This window comes from Leuciscus leuciscus (genome assembly GCF_965113295.1).
Source record: "Leuciscus leuciscus genome assembly, chromosome: 5".
Lineage (NCBI taxonomy): Eukaryota > Metazoa > Chordata > Actinopteri > Cypriniformes > Leuciscidae > Leuciscus > Leuciscus leuciscus.
Window position 1 is genome coordinate 10,475,560 of NC_138729.1, and position 17,855 is coordinate 10,493,414.

Genomic DNA, 17,855 nt, shown 5'->3' on the forward strand with positions numbered 1-17,855 from the left:
GACACGTTCGGTGACAGTGAGCTGCATTATACGTGAGATTGAAATGGTGGCTACAAAGAAATCTCTAACGTTAATTTTGTCATGGCTTGTCTTGAAAAACGAAGACAATTTGACGGTTGTCATAGGAGAAGTCACACTACTGGACTGTGAATCAAATCTTCTGACACTGCCAGAATTTCGTCGGAGGTAAAATTTGATTGCAACAGTCATTAATCGGCTGTCGGTGAACATGTCAAACTAATGATCAAAGACTTTAGATTTTAGCCTAGGATCAGAGGAATCTTTTAGGATTTGTAAAATGTTTCTCAGACGGCCAAATCGTGGCCAAAATCGCACAGTGTGCACCCAGCTTAACTAATGCAGAGTTCACACTGCATGATTTTCATGGTAGTCGGGTCACTGTTCTTTTCACACTGCATGACTATCTGGGGTAACATTCAGTTGCTGGTGTGTGCACACTGCACGATGGATCGGCGACAGGGGGTTTCACACTACATGACTTTACAAAAGAAATAATCGCTGACAACTTACTACGTTTCACAACCAAACACACGGAGAAGTGATAAGGAAATTTCAATCCAAATTGTCTGTGCGCTGATTTGTGGCAAAAAGGAGTAGAAAAAAACAAACAGATTATGCAGGAGGAAATGGTTGGGGAGACGTGGGGAGTAAGAATGATGTGTTCTGCAAAGAGATTTGGGGGTAAATAAATAATTTTGCAATGTGCTGCTGTTGCAGCTGGTCAAGCAACTGTTTGTGCTTTGTTTCTGTTTGATATAATTGTAAATATATCTATTAAAATACTGATATTCTGGTCGATAACTCCTCCCTGCGCTCTCTCTCTTTGGCTGTAGGCAGTGTTCGAATTGTGTCAAAGCTCTAGCTCTAGCTCTTGGGGGGTCCCACACAGCAGGATTTTGAATCGCCGACAGGTCCAGATATTTAGCAGGCCAGATATCTCACGGGCGTCGGCAACTTGTCGGCAATGCTCTCAGATCGCATCTTTGATAATTCACACTGCGTGATTGTCACTAATGTGAACCAGCACCGATTTGCACTATGATTTCGAGCATTTGTCAGCGATCTCACAAAACCTGTCGGCGAGCGAAAATCGGGCCTAAAATCGTTCAGTGTGAACTCGGCATTAGACTAATACCAGGGCTGTGTTCCAGTCAACTTTTAGACACGCACTTACGAACTTCCCTAAGCACTTCCCCTCGGGGGAATCCCTGCCGCCATTTTGAAGTGCGTTCGTGAAGTGGACGGGGGAAGTTTATATGGACAGACCCTCGCTCCCTCGATTTTGACAGGGAGCGAGTCTTATTCATATGTACACTTCAGGCAGCTCCATATACCACAATGCAACACGATTGTGACGTCAACGCATTTTGCATTATAAGTGATCAAGGGCTTAGCACGTTCCAATTCAGCCTATTCATGGGTTTCATCCGGTCCCTTTCCACAGGTGTATAAAATCAAGCACCTAGATTATGAATGCAGACTGCATTGTGCTTGATAATACACCTGTGGAAAGGGACCGGATGAAATCCATGAATTGCAAAGGTTTCACCATTAGTGGGCACCCATGCAACCAAAGCAATGACGTACATCCAAGTGACCGAGACGGAGGGAAGTTAGCAAGTGATGGGCATGATAATTTTGGAATGGAAAGCAGCCCAGACAAGGAGCTAACTGAAACAGAGGGCTTATGCATAGCAAACACGGGAGCTAATTAAAACAGGGTTTCTGCAGGTATCTTCAATTTAAATGTAATGCTTTTTAATGCCATTTTTTTTCCTTTTTAATGCCATACACGACCCATGAGTCATGACTAACCACGGATATTTTATATATTATATATATTATTGCTGTCAATCGATTAAAAAAATTAACTCGATTAATCATACATTTTTTCCGCAATTTAAAACACCTACATTTGTATAGGTTCATATTAGTTTATATATTTTATGATGTAATAATTTCACAGTTAATCTACAAATGAATGTAGAGACAACATAAAGGCCAGTCTCACTGATACTAATACAGCTATTGATGTCTGGATACAAATTATTTCTCCCCCCTAATTTTAAACATTAATTATAGCCATCCAACATTACAGTGTAATTGAAAGCTATCAATTTTTTAACATTAAGCTTAAAAAAAAAAAAGACAACTTTTAATTTAAGTGAACTTAACAAACAATCCTCACATAAACCCATAATAAATGTAATATACCTTTGCCCTTCCTGTCTAACAGGTAGGACGTATACAGAAATTGAATACAGTTATCAAACAGTCTGCACGGCATAAATTATAGATTAAATATAGACTAATGCTTATTAATGCTACAGGAGTTCTTTAGTCAATAGCAGTGAGTCATTTTCTCTGTTCCCTTTGTTCTGTGATTAACTTTACTGACGTAAGTAAGCTTTATTGGCTACTATCCCTTTAAGAGCAGCTGCTGCTGACAGAAACACGGATCTAACATGCGCCTCATTCTCTCACAACTATTTGTGTTTAAAGACTTTATTTCACTAATTTAAGAATGCTCTTATGTTATGAGGATTCTCGACAAAACAGACATTTTGGCATAATCGGTTCAAGTGTGGAAGAGAACAGTTTTCTGGTGCGCAGTCTGTGCGCAGGATACTGGCGCGCGTCTTTCTCTCTGTGTGTGTGTCAGGACATTCACAGGCAGCGCGTTTAAAAGCATTTACATGAATAAGAGCAGGATCATATAATGTAACACTACCCAAAGGATGACAAAAATGAATGAATGGTAGCGTTTTGTGTTAAATATTTTAACGCGTTAAACTGGACAAAAATGAATCGCACGCGTTAATGTTGACAGCCCTAATATATATATATTATTTATATAAAAAGTTTTTTTAAGCCACTACACAAACAGTAATCAACATTTATACCACTCAAGTCAGTCAAAACAGTGCTGTGACAAAACATTGCATGACAACAAATCATCTGCACAAAAAACGCAAAGTGAGCTTTAACAGCGGATGTCAAGCTGATGAGGGAAAGGTACTACACATAGTTAATTGCTGTCTGCCTTTTTCCTTCGATTTGTGGCTGTCAGACTGCATATGAGATTTTACGGCGTTGATTCCCATTGTAGCTGCCCAACTTTAATACCTTTTTACAAACGCTGCAAAATCCTTCTTTATTTTGACCACCAACGGGCTGCAACCATGTCCTAAATTGTTTGTCTTCCTTGCACTTTCCCATTTTTTCTGGTCTAGTTTTATTCCTGTTGCTCCTGCTGTTCAAAATGCCCGCGTCATCTCCGCGTCACGGCAATTTTGCTCTGGCCGGAGGCAATCACCAAACTGGTTCCGCGTGTTTTTATCACACTAACGTACATATTTTGCGACAGCAAATAAAAATGATTAATTATGAAGGCTATATTCAAATAAATTGATAATATAAAATTTTCTTCAAAACGATTTTAATGCCAGTAGGATTACTATTTAATGCTTTTTAATGCCATTTAAGGCCTTAATTATCACAAAATCCATTTAATGACTTTTAATGCTTTAAATGCCCCGTGGAAACCCTGTAAAAAGACACACCAGATACCAACAATAAATCAATCAGAAACCAACAGGCAGGGAATGGAGGATGACAGAACTAATTAAAAAAACTAGAAGATTGACAATGAAACTCAGACATAAACAGAACATAAAAACAGGTTGAAAACAAACTCAAAACGTGACAGTTGTTCCTGTGCTGGAATTTATTTTCAAGGAAGTACCTTGTAAATTAATGACTATAGTCTGCTTGAGATCCTTTCCATCTGAACTGCTTATATTTCTTAAGCCTAGTAGTATATGTTTTATGAGCAGTAGGATAACCATTTTCATTCATACTGTCACGAAAACTCGAAGAAAACAAAAACAATGTGCTTCTGCAAAATGCATGCTGTTTTTTTTTACCGCTAGAGGGCCACAAGTTATGGTGTATCTTTAAAGATATATTTTAATATATATATATATAATATATTTTAAACATATATTTAAAGATTTCAAGTACACTACACATATAATTCAATTAAGTGCACTTCTTTTTCAAAAGGCGATCTTCCTCTCTGAAAGTATGAAAATGTGTTATTGTTAATGTGTGATAATGTGTAATTGTTATTTTTTCGACTTTGGCCCATTCAAGTCATAGGCTGCGTTCGAAACCGCATACTCAATGAGTAGGTACTTAATTTCAATAAGTACTTACTTAACGAGCGCTAAAAGAGTAGGTACTTTATAGCCAGATCTCGTTGAGTATGAATGCGAACCGGACATCTGCCATGTTGACGTTATCATGTGACCTACTGTACGACGCGTTATCACAAGAGCCACAACTTGAAAAATTTGAACGACACGTTTAATTCATCTATCTGTAAATATCTTGATATTGATTAAACTTGCTCATTTTGTGGTCTTTTTGAAGAAACTGCTGCCCACTTATGTTGTGAATACATTTAGGGTTGATTTAAGTTCTTATATTTAACCCTACTAATGTGACCCACCGTTTTATCCTTAACGATATTATTTATTTTTATTACAAAATTCCAAAATTGTCATCTCTTGAATATGTTGTTCATTTCTTTATTTTATATCCAAACATTTTCAGCCACAAGCAAAAGTGGCTTGCTGCTTTATGTTTTCCTCTTTTTCTTGATGAATTTAACTCTCGTTTCATCCCTCAGGCCTAGGCCTATAAATAAAAAAATAAAAAAATGTAAGTGTATTATAACTAATTATTTAAGAAAATATATATATTACGATATTCAACCTTGTATGTTCCTGTGTATAAAATCTCATATTATGTATGCAAACCCATGATTGATATATGTGTGTGTATAGGCCTATATATATATATATATATATACACCTCATAACATCAGTAACTCAACAGCCCTACCTAGAACGGTTTTCTCCAGCGTTTGTAATGTCTGCACAAAGGGCAGCTGTGCTTTGCATGAATACACTCTAGATGTGTATAGTGAACATATCTACATTTTCATTCAAACAATAAATAAAGCATTAATTAAATATTTATATTTTATTTACTGACAACAATGAGAAATATTAATAAATTAGTAAAAGAATGAATCAAAGTCACCATCACACAATAAACAAATGCATATACAAGTCAACACATGAAACAAAGCTTTATTCAAACTACAATCATGTATGTAGACTACAGGCGCTTAACCCCACATCCTTCTGAATCTGCCATCTCAACACAGCGGTTCCCATTCTGCAGCTTTATTCTGATGAATCAGCTGACCGCCAGAGGTGAGCCGTGCCTTCGTGCCTGAGGTTGTTGCGTGCTGTGTTGCGCTTCACAATCTGAGGCAATAAGGGCAGGTGGAGTGATGGAGGGTCTCGTAAGGGCAGGTGGAGTGATGGAGGGACTCATCCATGGCACCATCTCCAGGATTCAGCTCTGGGCTCCTCATCCTCAGTGCTCACACCAGCCTGCTGACATTTCAGATCCTACAAAAATGCACAAACATAACACAAAAAACAGTCATTTTAACCGCACAATGTCATTTGATTTCAGTATTATTTAGAAGACAAAAACGTGTTTTTTTTCCACAAATGCCGCCATCATCTTTCCTTGTAGGTCCTGCTCCACCACAAAAGCTGTGCAGCAAATGCACAGAAATCAAGAATCAGAAAAGTGCTGTAATAGCTCTGTTTGAAATTACAATAATTAAAATGAACTACAACTTAATATTTAAATAGTTGTTGTTATTCATGTCTGTAGTATACACACTCAAAGCCTTTGATGGCAGCATTCAGCTTCATGAGCCACTCTCCACTGGATAAACACACATCTGTTCATCTGACCCTGTAACATCCAGACAAGATTCACATTACCTCTGTGATTTATGAGCAACACTACATTTACATGTTGAGGTTGTTTTAACTTTTTATCCAACATAAATGTTCCTCAATTTATCAACAGTAATGGACAAATAAAATAGATAACTTATGTTTAGTTACTATATAGATTTGTTCTAGCACACATTCATCACTCAGATGTCTATTTCATGTTGTGATGTGCTCTTCTGCAATACTTACTGAAGATTTTCCTGTCAGATGTAAATACACATTTAAAATAAGCGTCTTTAAGATATATATGGTTTATGTAAATCCACTTAAGAGACGTAACTTACGTGTCCTTACTGGAGCTCCCCTGTTAGCTAACGTTATACATAATAAAACGTGTTTTTACAGCAAAATCACAACTATACTACACTGTGTAACGTCTTTACACCTTCAATAATTCAACAGTTTACTCTACAGTAGTTCAACGCATGCAATTTTAACGCAAGGAACCGTGTTTACTCACATTTGAAAGCACCCGCGTCGCTGATCTCTGCGATGTTTGATAATGACGTATCCTCTCGCGTGGCCTCCTGGGATAGAAGAGTATCCACGGATCAGCACTCAAAAATCTGTGTGGAAGCAGTAAGCCATCCGGGAACTTCTCGCCTACTCTTTTATGAATACTGATGTTTCGAACGTACTGCTTCCTTCACGTACTGTTTTCGCCTACTATATAGTAGGAAAGTAGGCATATTCGAACGCACTTAAGTCCGAATCTCGCGATAATTAATACGTCACCCAGGTAATTCTCGCCTACTCTTTTGGATTCGTACATACTTTTTCGCTCGCCTACTCTTTTTCCCATACTAAATAGTAGGGAAGTATGCGGTTTCGAACGCAGCCATTGTCTTGTGTAACCAGACATTCAGACTGATGGCAGAAGGTCTGAAATCCATCGCAGCTTTATTGGCTAATGACCGCCTAAGAGGGAAGTCTGATCGATATGTAAAGCAACCAATTACAGTTTGTTTTGTTAGGGTCATGTTTAGGGGTGTGGAAATGTAAAGTCGATGTCCCCACAATAAAAGACCGGTGTCAGCAGTAAATTAATTGATAATTTTCCAGAATGAGCCACCTGCCTCCTCTGAATGTCATTATAGCTCTAGAGGGCTAATCTTTTACATCCAACAAAATAAAACTCCAGAGGCCTTGTGTAAGCTTCTGAAGAGCTCTGAAGATGAAGTTTAAAAGCTTCTGAAATTAGCAAGCAGATGGCATGCAGAATTAAGTAGGGCTCAGAGATTTCTAAAGGTGCTGGAAATTATATTTAGAGATGAGAGAAAGAATTAATATTATCATAGGAACACAATATCTTTTTTGGCTTTCACTTGCCAAATTTAATGATGCTTGTACCAGTGCTACAAATAGATGTAACAAGTAAATTTCAGATCCATTGTTTGTATGTATCATTATAAGCTGACTGGTTCACTGCTCCAACAAACAAGAAGACATTTAACATTGATTCAGCAAAACTCAATAGCCGTTTGATGTTGGGACAGTGTGAACTAGCATTACTGTCAGAAAATGTAATCTGAAATTAAGATGTCCTCACAGTCTATTAGAGCTGGGCAGCTTTTTTTGAAACTATGGCTTACATAAGCCATTTATGCAACTTTCATTACATTGAAGGTATAATTTTCATTTTCATTTTATTTTAATTATTTAATTTATAATTATATAATTTCATTTATATATTTATTTATTATAATAATATTTATTTATGTATTTGTTTAAGTTTATGCATATGGAAACTGATCCTATGACCTTGCTAATGCCATGCTCTACTGTTTGACTGTTTGATCTACAGAAAAGCTCATAAGTAGCTAAAAAATATGGCATGTCAGAAATCAATTACAATGAACAAGTAAATTTAGGGGAGACTGGGGCTAGTTGTTGCCATGAAAGGGTTTGAGACACTTGCCAAATATACATATTTTCTCTAGAGTGTTGGTTTCAAAACACCCAGTTCCAAATTATTTTAAATGATATACTGTATACACTCACCTAAAGGATTATTAGGAACACCATACTAATACTGTGTTTGACCCCCTTTCGCCTTCAGAACTGCCTTAATTCTACGTGGCATTGATTCAACAAGGTGGTGAAAGCATTCTTTAGAAATGTTGGCCCATATTGATGGCCAAATTCTGACTCTACCCATCTGAATGTCTCAACAGAAATCGAGACTCATCAGACCAGGCAACATTTTTTCCAGTCTTCAATTGTCCAATTTTGGTGAGCTCGTGCAAATTGTAGCCTCTTTTTCCTATTTGTAGTGGAGATGAGTGGTACCCGGTGGGGTCTTCTGCTGTTGTAGCCCATCCGCCTCAAGGTTGTGCGTGTTGTGGCTTCACAAATTCTTTGCTGCATACCTCGGTTGTAACGAGTGGTTATTTCAGTCAAAGTTGCTCTTCTATCAGCTTGAATCAGTCGGCCCATTCTCCTCTGACCTCTAGCATCAACAAGGCATTTTCGCCCACAGGACTGCCGCATACTGGATGTTTTTCCCTTTTCACACCATTCTTTGTAAACCCTAGAAATGGTTGTGCGTGAAAATCCCAGTAACTGAGCAGATTGTGAAATACTCAGACTGGCCCGTCTGGCACCAACAACCATGCCACGCTCAAAATTGCTTAAATCACCTTTCTTTCCCATTCTGACATTCAGTTTGGAGTTCAGGAGATTGTCTTGACCAGGACCACACCCCTAAATGCATTGAAGCAACTGCCATGTGATTGGTTGATTAGATAATTGCATTAATGAGAAATTGAACAGGTGTTCCTAATAATCCTTTAGGTGAGTGTATTTTTTTTTTTTTCAATATGCCGATCAATATCACACATAATCCTGGGTTATCTTGCTTCACGTTTTACACTGCTCATAATTTACCCTGGGTTAACAATTAATCCTGGGTATTCATTAAATGATTAAAATACATTCTTAAACCCTGGTTAACATTTTTATTTGCGGGGTCAGTATCATTGATTAGATGAACGCATCACTCGACCTGTTTACATAAAAGCATTGCACATCCTCGTATTGCCGTACTATCGAGTTTACTGAATGGATACTTTGGACAATAAAGGTAAATAAAACGGTCTCTTCTTCACTCAAAGCGACGCGTTTTCTGTCACCATTTGACATTTTTACTCTGAAACGCTGAATTTACTGTTTACAATGTGCACTGTTTCCGTGTCTGTACAAAGCACGCAAATATGTACGCGATTGGTTGTCTGTTGCTAAGCGTCAAGCTTTAACTAACAACGCATCGTTTTTTTGGCACCGCAGTGCTGGGTTAACACTGCAAAAGAGCAGGGTTTCATAAACCAGGTTAAAAAGCAGTGCTTAACCTGCTTCTAAATTACAGGTATGTTCCTTTACCCGGGGTAAAAGTGGTGTATAGAATGATTGCTTGGTTAAGCACAGTGTGAAAAGCCCATAAGCTCGTATGTCACTATGTTTGTGTATCTACAGTACACTGGCATCTGTATTACAGTTTTTCTAAATTGCTAAAACACTAAAAACCATTGGCTGAACAGAGTTCTCAGTTGCCTGAACTCATTTAGCTAATTGTGCAGTCTGTTGTCAATACCTTAAACCATTTCACATGGTAAAACACAATTTGCAGATCTCACTTTTCAGCAAAACTCTAAACACATTCTCATTCTCAAAACACATTCTGCACTCTATTTCACACGTCATCCATAATGTTAAACACAAGTGGCAACAGTCAAATACAAATAGAGAACACACGTCATTGATTGAACACAACCACTCAAAATTGATTTAACCTGTTTTAAAAGATGTGACAACCAATATAAGCCAGTTCAGAGAGCAAACAGGTTGTTGAAGGTGGAAAGGAGAAAGTCTGAGAATGGATAGAAGAAACAATGTGAGAGGACGAGGACGAGTGCATATGCAAGGTGGGCGATGAGGAGGAAGAGGAGGAGGAGGGCAAGAAAGAGGAAGGGGGGAGGAGAGGAAGAGGGACAATATTGCTTGTGATGTCGACGAAGTGCTCTGGCCTGGCCTGACCCAGCCCAAAGACAAGAAGAAGCACACTGATCACATCTTTACTCCTTTGATTTTTGTCCCTTTTAGTATTGTATACTGTAGTACAGTGCATTGTAGGCTGTATACTGTGCAATGATCAAATTGTATGGCCCTGAACATTGTGCTTTCCATTTGTTAACAGTACTGACTGCTCAATAAATTTTGACTGGTTGCAGGTTCATATCAACAAAGAACAAGAATTACAGTATCACAGAGACAAAGGACAAGTTTGTGAGATGCAGGGTACAGTACTGTAAAAATAGAGGTACAAGGAGGAGGAAGAACAAAAAATAAAATTGCAAAGAGCAAAGCAGAGTAGTAATTTCTGATCAATTTTGAGCTACTATGATAGAAAATGTTTTTGTTCATCAAAATACCATGACGGAAAAATACGAAATTTGTTTTGAGATAAAAAATTTACTGTTTACTGACTGCTTGATAGTGTATATCATTTTGATCACTTTGTTTATGATTTTGAGAGCAGTGTTTGATTTGACTGTTTTGAGGTGAAAGTTTCATTTTGCAAGAGGAGTCAGAGGTTTTGTATATAGTGCTTGAAGATGAAGTTTTGTGTTTAATGTTTTCAGAAAAAGGAGCAAGGTTTCAGAAATTGTGTTTTAGCAATTGAGGAGAAACTGTAAGAATTACTTCTGGTTCAGTGGATGAAAAAAAAAAAAAAAGAGAAATTCTCAAATTCCCTGAACTATTACACAAGGTGATTTTGAAATGAGGTGAGTAATTACTCTTATTAGGCTACGTTTACATGACAACCATGAGCTAAAAACTGCAAAGTTTTATCTTTGTACAGATGACAATCAAAATGTTATCCCGAAACGATCCCGTTCACATGGATCCAAGGAAACGACTAAAAACGCTGTATTATGCATGCCAGACAAGTAGGCTAGTTGGTGATGTCACTTTGTAAAGAAAGACTACGCGCCTACACACACACACACACACACACACACACACACTTTTACTACAGTGGAGTCGAGGCGAATGCACATTACATAATCTAAAAAAAATTCTTGATAATACTGTATTATTACTTTGTCTTCTGGGTAAATTTCATCTTCACAAAGCCAGAAACATTCACTGTAATCCTACTTTTAGAATGTTCTCCTCTGATATAAAGTCCCTTTTTTACTTCCTTTAAGAAAATGTCAAAACCTTTGAACACAAAGGCTTCGAAAACATATCATCCTTAAATCTGTTGTAAGGAACCTTTAATTAAAAAAAAAAAAAAAAGCCTACAGACTAAACACGTTTTAGCCTACACATGTGCATGATGTCAACGTTTTCACAGATTCACATTTTTGTTGTTTACACGGAGATAAGGGTGTCGGTTTAAAAACCTTGCACTTTGAAACCCGTTTTCAGGCCACCAAACCACTGCTAAATTTAATCATAAATTTAATCATAAATTTATGTCCAAAATGCATAAAAAGTCTTCCATTTTTAGTTGAAAACGGTGTCGTGTAAACAGCCCCTTATTTTTCCTATGATAGTGTAGTACATCATACCCATTCACACATGGTTGACCACAGTGAAGCATCCACACCTCCATGGCAACTTTGGCAGCTACATTTTCTTTGATCGCTTATGAACTAGAGGGTAACTAAGAAGTACCATTGTTTTCTTTAACTCAACTTTTGTGTCACATATTTAAGGGTTACATTGAGATTTTGGAGATTGGAGAACCCTAAAATGTTTTTCACTCCAATGGTATGATTGTAGCTTTCAAAGCAAGCAATCTGAGGCCGAGAACCTGCTCTTATTGCTTTTTTTTTAATCTTGTCTCCCCATCTGTTGACCTTTTTGCATGATTAATGGTCTCAAGCCAGAGGTTGTTACTTAGTGAAACTGTTTACATATACTTTTTGAACTTTAATACGTCACCCTTTTGTCACTTGTGTTGCAGTATCCCAGGTTGCCAAATGTTAAATTACATGACCCTGCATCCTTTCATTAAAAATGAATGACCAGTGTAGCCACTTTTAGTTATGCAACCTTAACTAGGGTGATGAAATCACAGGCCAGATTTAGCAGATGTAATGGTGTGGTGCAGGGACAACATATTTTTGTAGGACAAAACCCGTAAATGAGTTAGCATTTTAGCATCGTTCTCAAGTCAGTTTTTTGTGTGCAGTGGTGGACAGTAAGGAAGTGTTTCATTTCATTTCATTTCATTTTTCAAGTAGCCTATCTGTACGTTATTGGAATATTTTTATTTTGGGAAACTTTTATTTCACTACATTCAAAAGCATAATATAACCTAGTACTTTGTACTCCATTACATTTTATAAAACCATGTTGTTCCTCCTTATTTTGAACTGAAGAAATCATCACCTGCTCCGAGATGAGCCCAAACGAGCTGGGCCCGGTTTCCCGATAAAGTTGTCTCTTAGCGCGCTACGAAGACTCGTAAGGTATAACTTAACTAAAGGTATACCATTACTAGGCGTGTTCCCCGAACTATACCTAAGAAAGCTGCTTAAGATATCCCTTCTTACGTGCGACGTTACCCGGTGCTGTCTGTGGTGATGGTGCTGAATCTGTTGATATCGATGACTCGAGAATCAATTATTCTCTTGTCCAGGCGCTGTTTCCCTGTTATATATGCTAGAAAGTGGTGTTCTTTATAAAATAAGCACTTCAGAAATAGTTGAAATTACATTTATTAGGACTATTGGCTATTATAAAAAATAATCCAAACTATAATAGCCTATAATAGCATAGCCTATAAATTGTAACATATATTGCTGCCACAATAACCATTTCAAAAAATTTTACGTGCTTTCATCTCTTTCCCATTTTTGTTCGCTGAGGTGGAGCTGCGATGAAATATTGTTCTTGTAAATACTTTCCAGCATTTCAGTAATAAAAGTTTACATCTTATGTATGGTGCTCGGCAGTGATCGAAAAGGATTTAAACAGTGAATTTTGAATCTCTTCTTGTAAACTCAGAGATGGATTCAGACGGCAATTAAATTAGCACATGACCTGTTTGTCAAAAAACAGTAGGTACTAATTTGGCCAGGGATTTTTACGTGGGTTGGGTGAGAAAAAACACTGATATTATGGATTCGGGCGGCACTAAAATCACCGACTTACCCCTGTAAATGTTTAAAATACCGGACGAGCCCATAAACAATATTAGCGTCCGAGTAGAACTTAACTGACAGTAGCCTATGCTTTCACTGGCCTTTAAAAGCGCTTTTTTATTAAATTAATAATATAATATATAATAATAATATAATTAAAATTCTAACAACAATCAGTGTGATTGACAATTTTATTCTTTGCATGAAAACACTTGAATTAGCCTAAATGAACTGTCTGTGTGTATTAAAACTTCAGAATTATTTTATATAGACCTGCAACAGTGATAAGGTAAAGCTAAGAGTGGTCCAGACCAACCTTACGAAAGTGTGACTTACAGAAGATATACTTAGCGTACGAAATTGTCGGGAATCGTGCCATAACGTTAAGAGAGAGGTTAAGGAATAGGTTAAGAACTACTTAGCGATAAGAACGTTTTGGGGAACCGGGCCCTGATTCTTTTCAATTTACCAGTTTCGCAATGAATGATTAATTCATTTGTGACTGATCCGATTGCATCACTTTGTCTGAAATCAAATACTTCCCTACTATATAGTAACTACGCCAAAAGAGTAGTATTTCTGATTGCACAGTATTCGAAAAACAAGTAGGCAAAAAGTCCCCAGATTACCTACTTCCGCCGAGATTCTGAAGTGTGCATTGGATGATCACTTTACTATCCCGTGAGAAAAAAGATGCATGTAAACTTATTATTATAAAATTATTATTCTTTAAATACCCTTAAATGTTAACTACCAGAACAGATTTCAGTAAAATTGATTTGTAGACTTGTCAGCCTGCATTGTACATCGTGAATGTCCAAGGTGGATGGAAGATGGAGCCTTTTTCAGCCCAGTAATAGGATGCGGTCTTGTGGTGAGAGTGATGACCACCTTTAATTCACCTTGTCAGTTCACATAACAAACAACCAACGAATAACTAACGAATTTGCCAAAATCTGCTAAAAAACATTGTGGGTACCGTGGTTTGCAAAGTTTCTAAAAAGTTAAAGTGTTCAGTTTCCTTGTTGTGATTAGAATGAAATTTAAAAAGGTTATGATCATGGTAGTACAATATTCACCTAACCTTATTTTGATCACAATAGAACTTTATTTCAGAGTTTTTTTAATATCCCAAGAAAGCTAAAATTCAGCAAATATTAGTAACAGAAGGAATGCTGTTTTATGAACATTTTCTGTCAACATTGAGAACATTCATCAAGTACAAAAAACATCATAAAGATGTTCTGAGAATGTTGTTCTCTGGATGTATTCTCTTAACGATATGAGAATGTTCATCAAGTAAAAACAAAATCATAAACACAGGCCTAGAACATTATAAGAATGTGAAAGAGAATGAGAAGAATGAGAAAAATGCTTCTTAAAAAAAAAAAAGAAGTAGTGCGGGACTTGTTGTTGTTGTTTGCACTGTTGTTGTTTGCTATTGGTTGATCTCATGTGAGCGACAGGTTGTCCCGCCCTCGCGCCGTCATCAGAGAAGAGAAGAGATGTCGCTGCAAGAGGGAGGGGTTATTTTGATTAAAAGATTACAAGGGCACATGAACACATTTAATAAAATGATGTGCATGGATAAATCAATTATAATAAATACTGCAATATTTAATTAATAATAAGAACGGTCAATTTTGTTTTAATGGTGACTTCAAGATGAGAATGCATATCAAATATAAATGATCTTATAAGAATGTTCTATAAATATTATTTTAATAATGTTTAATCTTAACATTTACATAAATGTTAGCTGGGAACATAGTCTCAAGTCACTGTGTATTTGAGATAAATTATTATCACTGTGTTCTTTCTTGAATTAGAGTTTGTTGCTCAAATCACACCACATTCTTCATCTCATGCTAACTGGCATTCGAATTAGATCAAAGAGGCCATTTGATTTCATTGTAGCAATGCAAACACATGCATCTCCTGGGAACAGATGAGAATGGCTTCTCTGGCAGGATATGTGTCGTCGTTAATCTTATGTGTTGGCTGCAGCCTGTGCGAGGCCCAGATGGGCAGGAGTGGTGGAAACAGAGTACTGTGCTGACTAGAGTACAAACATGGGCTGTGTCGACTATTGAATAGAGTGTCTCGGAGATGGAAAAGATCTGTCTGCTGGGTGACCCCACATGAATTTGGATTTAGCTCAAGCAGGTGAGGCTGGCTGTCAGCTAAACAGAAATATTGGGTATAAAACAGATGCCAGGCAACAGTGTAGCCAATATTTTGAAAAATTTCAGTCCAATTGTGAAGACAATAGTGTTTTTCAAACCTGTCCAAAGCCCCCCGCAACATATTTTGGATGTCTCTCTAATCTAACAAACCATTTAAAGCATCAAATGAACTCGGTGGTAAGGAACTCCATGACTTGAATTTGATATCCCAATAAGGTAGTAATCCAAAATGTGTATTCATGGGATTGGTTTGAGACTACTGCATTGTTCTTTTAGTTAAAGGGACAGTTGACCCAAAAATGAGAATTCTGTTATCATTTAGTATATTAATATTCATTAATATTATCTATTTGACTACACTGACACTATTGGATGAGAACAAAACTTGAACTAAATTGAGCTGGATAATGACAATTGTCTTCAGTAGAGCTGCTTAATAGGTAAAGCGAATTTGTTTAATAATTGATGAACTCTGAATCTAAACTGAATCAACACTGAACTGACTTGAGCTGAATTACAACACTACAGCCTTCTGTAGAGCTACTTATAGCTGAATTAAAGTTGGTATGAAATTGAAGTTGCGATAGTCTTAACTTCCCTATTGCGATTTTCTTCCCTATTGCGAAGTTAAACGAAACCCACATGACATTTGACATGACTAACTTGTAAAAAACAAAACAAACAAACAAAAAACAAAGAGATATTTGACGTGTCAATAAGTTAGTCTTTTCCATACAATAAAAGTAAAAGGTGACCAGAGCTGTCAAACAAGATTACAATTTAAAGGAATAGTTCACCCAAAAGGGAAGAATTCTGTCATCAATTTATCACCATCATGTTGTTCTAAACAATTAATCTTCAAAACAAAATAAAAAAAAATATATGGTAACACTATATAATAACTGCATGCTATGAATCATTAGTTAAGCATTAGTAAATAGTTAATTCATCAGTTATAAAGCATTAATAGACATCAATAAGCAGTTTATAAATACAGCTATACATGCTTTATTCTTGATTTATAAGCATATACTGTGTTTAATAATCAGTTTATCATTTCTAAATGAAATATTATTTTATTTAAAAAACAGTTATTTAGGAGTTGTCAGTGGTTCATAAGATAATTTAGAAGGTGTAAGTAAATGATTAATAAACTATACAATTAATTGCAAAGAAACTGCACGCGATTTGGCAAAGGCTGCGATTATTTTATGCACAGCTTGTCAGTGCAGCTCGACTGATCGCTAGTAAATGCTGCTTCATCTGAACACCAGAGGGCAATCTCACGCAGACACGGCAAACATGCCCCGCCGCAGAAGTACGATGATGCACATCATAGACATAATAAATACATAGACGCCCTATTGGCCGCTTTGGAACGTTGCTGCGATACGTCAACGCGTCCGCCATTTTGCGGAGGGCAAGACTGCGCTGTAATCAAATGCAAGTAAACAGGTGAGCTGCGGTTTTTCTGGATAAAAAAAAATACAAAAAAATACATTTATCAACCGATTTCAATATTTTTTTAATAAGGAATGGCCAAAGCTCAGGCTTGTCATGTATTTGGCTTTTTATTCTTGGGTAATAATTGTGAACACCCCCATACTGAGATATAATTTAATTTTCACATTAAATTAAATAAAGTTTTCTTATTGTGGAAAAAGCATATTCTGTCATTGACCCGATTTTAGCAATAACAAAGATAACTGATGGATCCTTTATGGTAATACATATGATATGGTACAACTACAGTGCAATGCAAATAGTAAATATAAGATAAAGTGAGAAGTAGGCTAATAGTAAATAGTTTAGTCAATAAAATAAACAAACAGTATACAGCAAATAAAATACTAATGAGAAGTATAATTATATGATATCATAAGTACTATAATATAATAATATATTGATAATATCATATAGTTTATGTATAATACTATAATAATAGCAATAGAATAGGAAATATCAATTACAGAATATAGACAATAAAAAATAAGTTAAATAGTTACTATGAATAGTACAATAATTTAACAGCATAACTATAATAGATTGATAAGTGCAAGTGGTATATTATAATAATAACAATAATAAATAATGTAAATTTATATATTTTAAAATATTCTTACATAGGCTATATAAAATAAAATGACGCAACCCTGTCTCTTTTTGTTAAATTTCAGTTTTTAAAAGGTATAACAAGCTATACAAGTCAAGAAATAAAGTAAACGATTCAGTCAAACATACAGCAGGCTACAACGTTAAAGTTAAATAGCCTAAATGTATAAAGTTATGAAACTTCACTTTGCCCTCAGCCAAAACAATTTGCCAAGGAACAAATTATAGATTAATGAGACCAAAGATCGCCCGTTAGATATACACAAGACGAATTATTCTCATGTTTAACCACTAGACTAAAGACATCAGATCCAGCGGCGAACGTCAGAAGCACTAGCCGAGGTAAGGCTGTTCTCGGCGGGGTACATGAGCGCTGAGCGCCCGGTGATCACTGGATCTCACAACTCCGAAACCGTCAGATAACATTTTTGAGCTTTAAACAACTACATTGTCGACTGAAAAACTCTTAAAACTACATTTCGTGACACAATAAC

General features: G+C 36.4%; 2 long non-coding RNA genes across 3 annotated transcripts in view; both read right to left on the reverse strand.

Annotated features, from left to right (window-relative positions):
- LOC309499101 overlaps nt 1-17,855 on the reverse strand; it is a 261,724-nt gene that overhangs the window by 107,614 nt on the left and 136,255 nt on the right. The gene's annotated exons all lie outside the window — the stretch shown is intronic.
- LOC309499097 lies at nt 5,056-6,749 on the reverse strand. Of its 2 annotated transcripts, none has more exons than XR_014206144.1 (3): nt 6,370-6,749; nt 5,791-5,865; nt 5,056-5,507 (listed from the first exon to the last, which is right to left on the reverse strand). It is a non-coding gene; the product is annotated as an uncharacterized lncRNA (long non-coding RNA). The 2 variants fall into 2 exon arrangements; XR_014206145.1 differs by having other exon boundaries at nt 5,056-5,657; nt 5,789-5,865.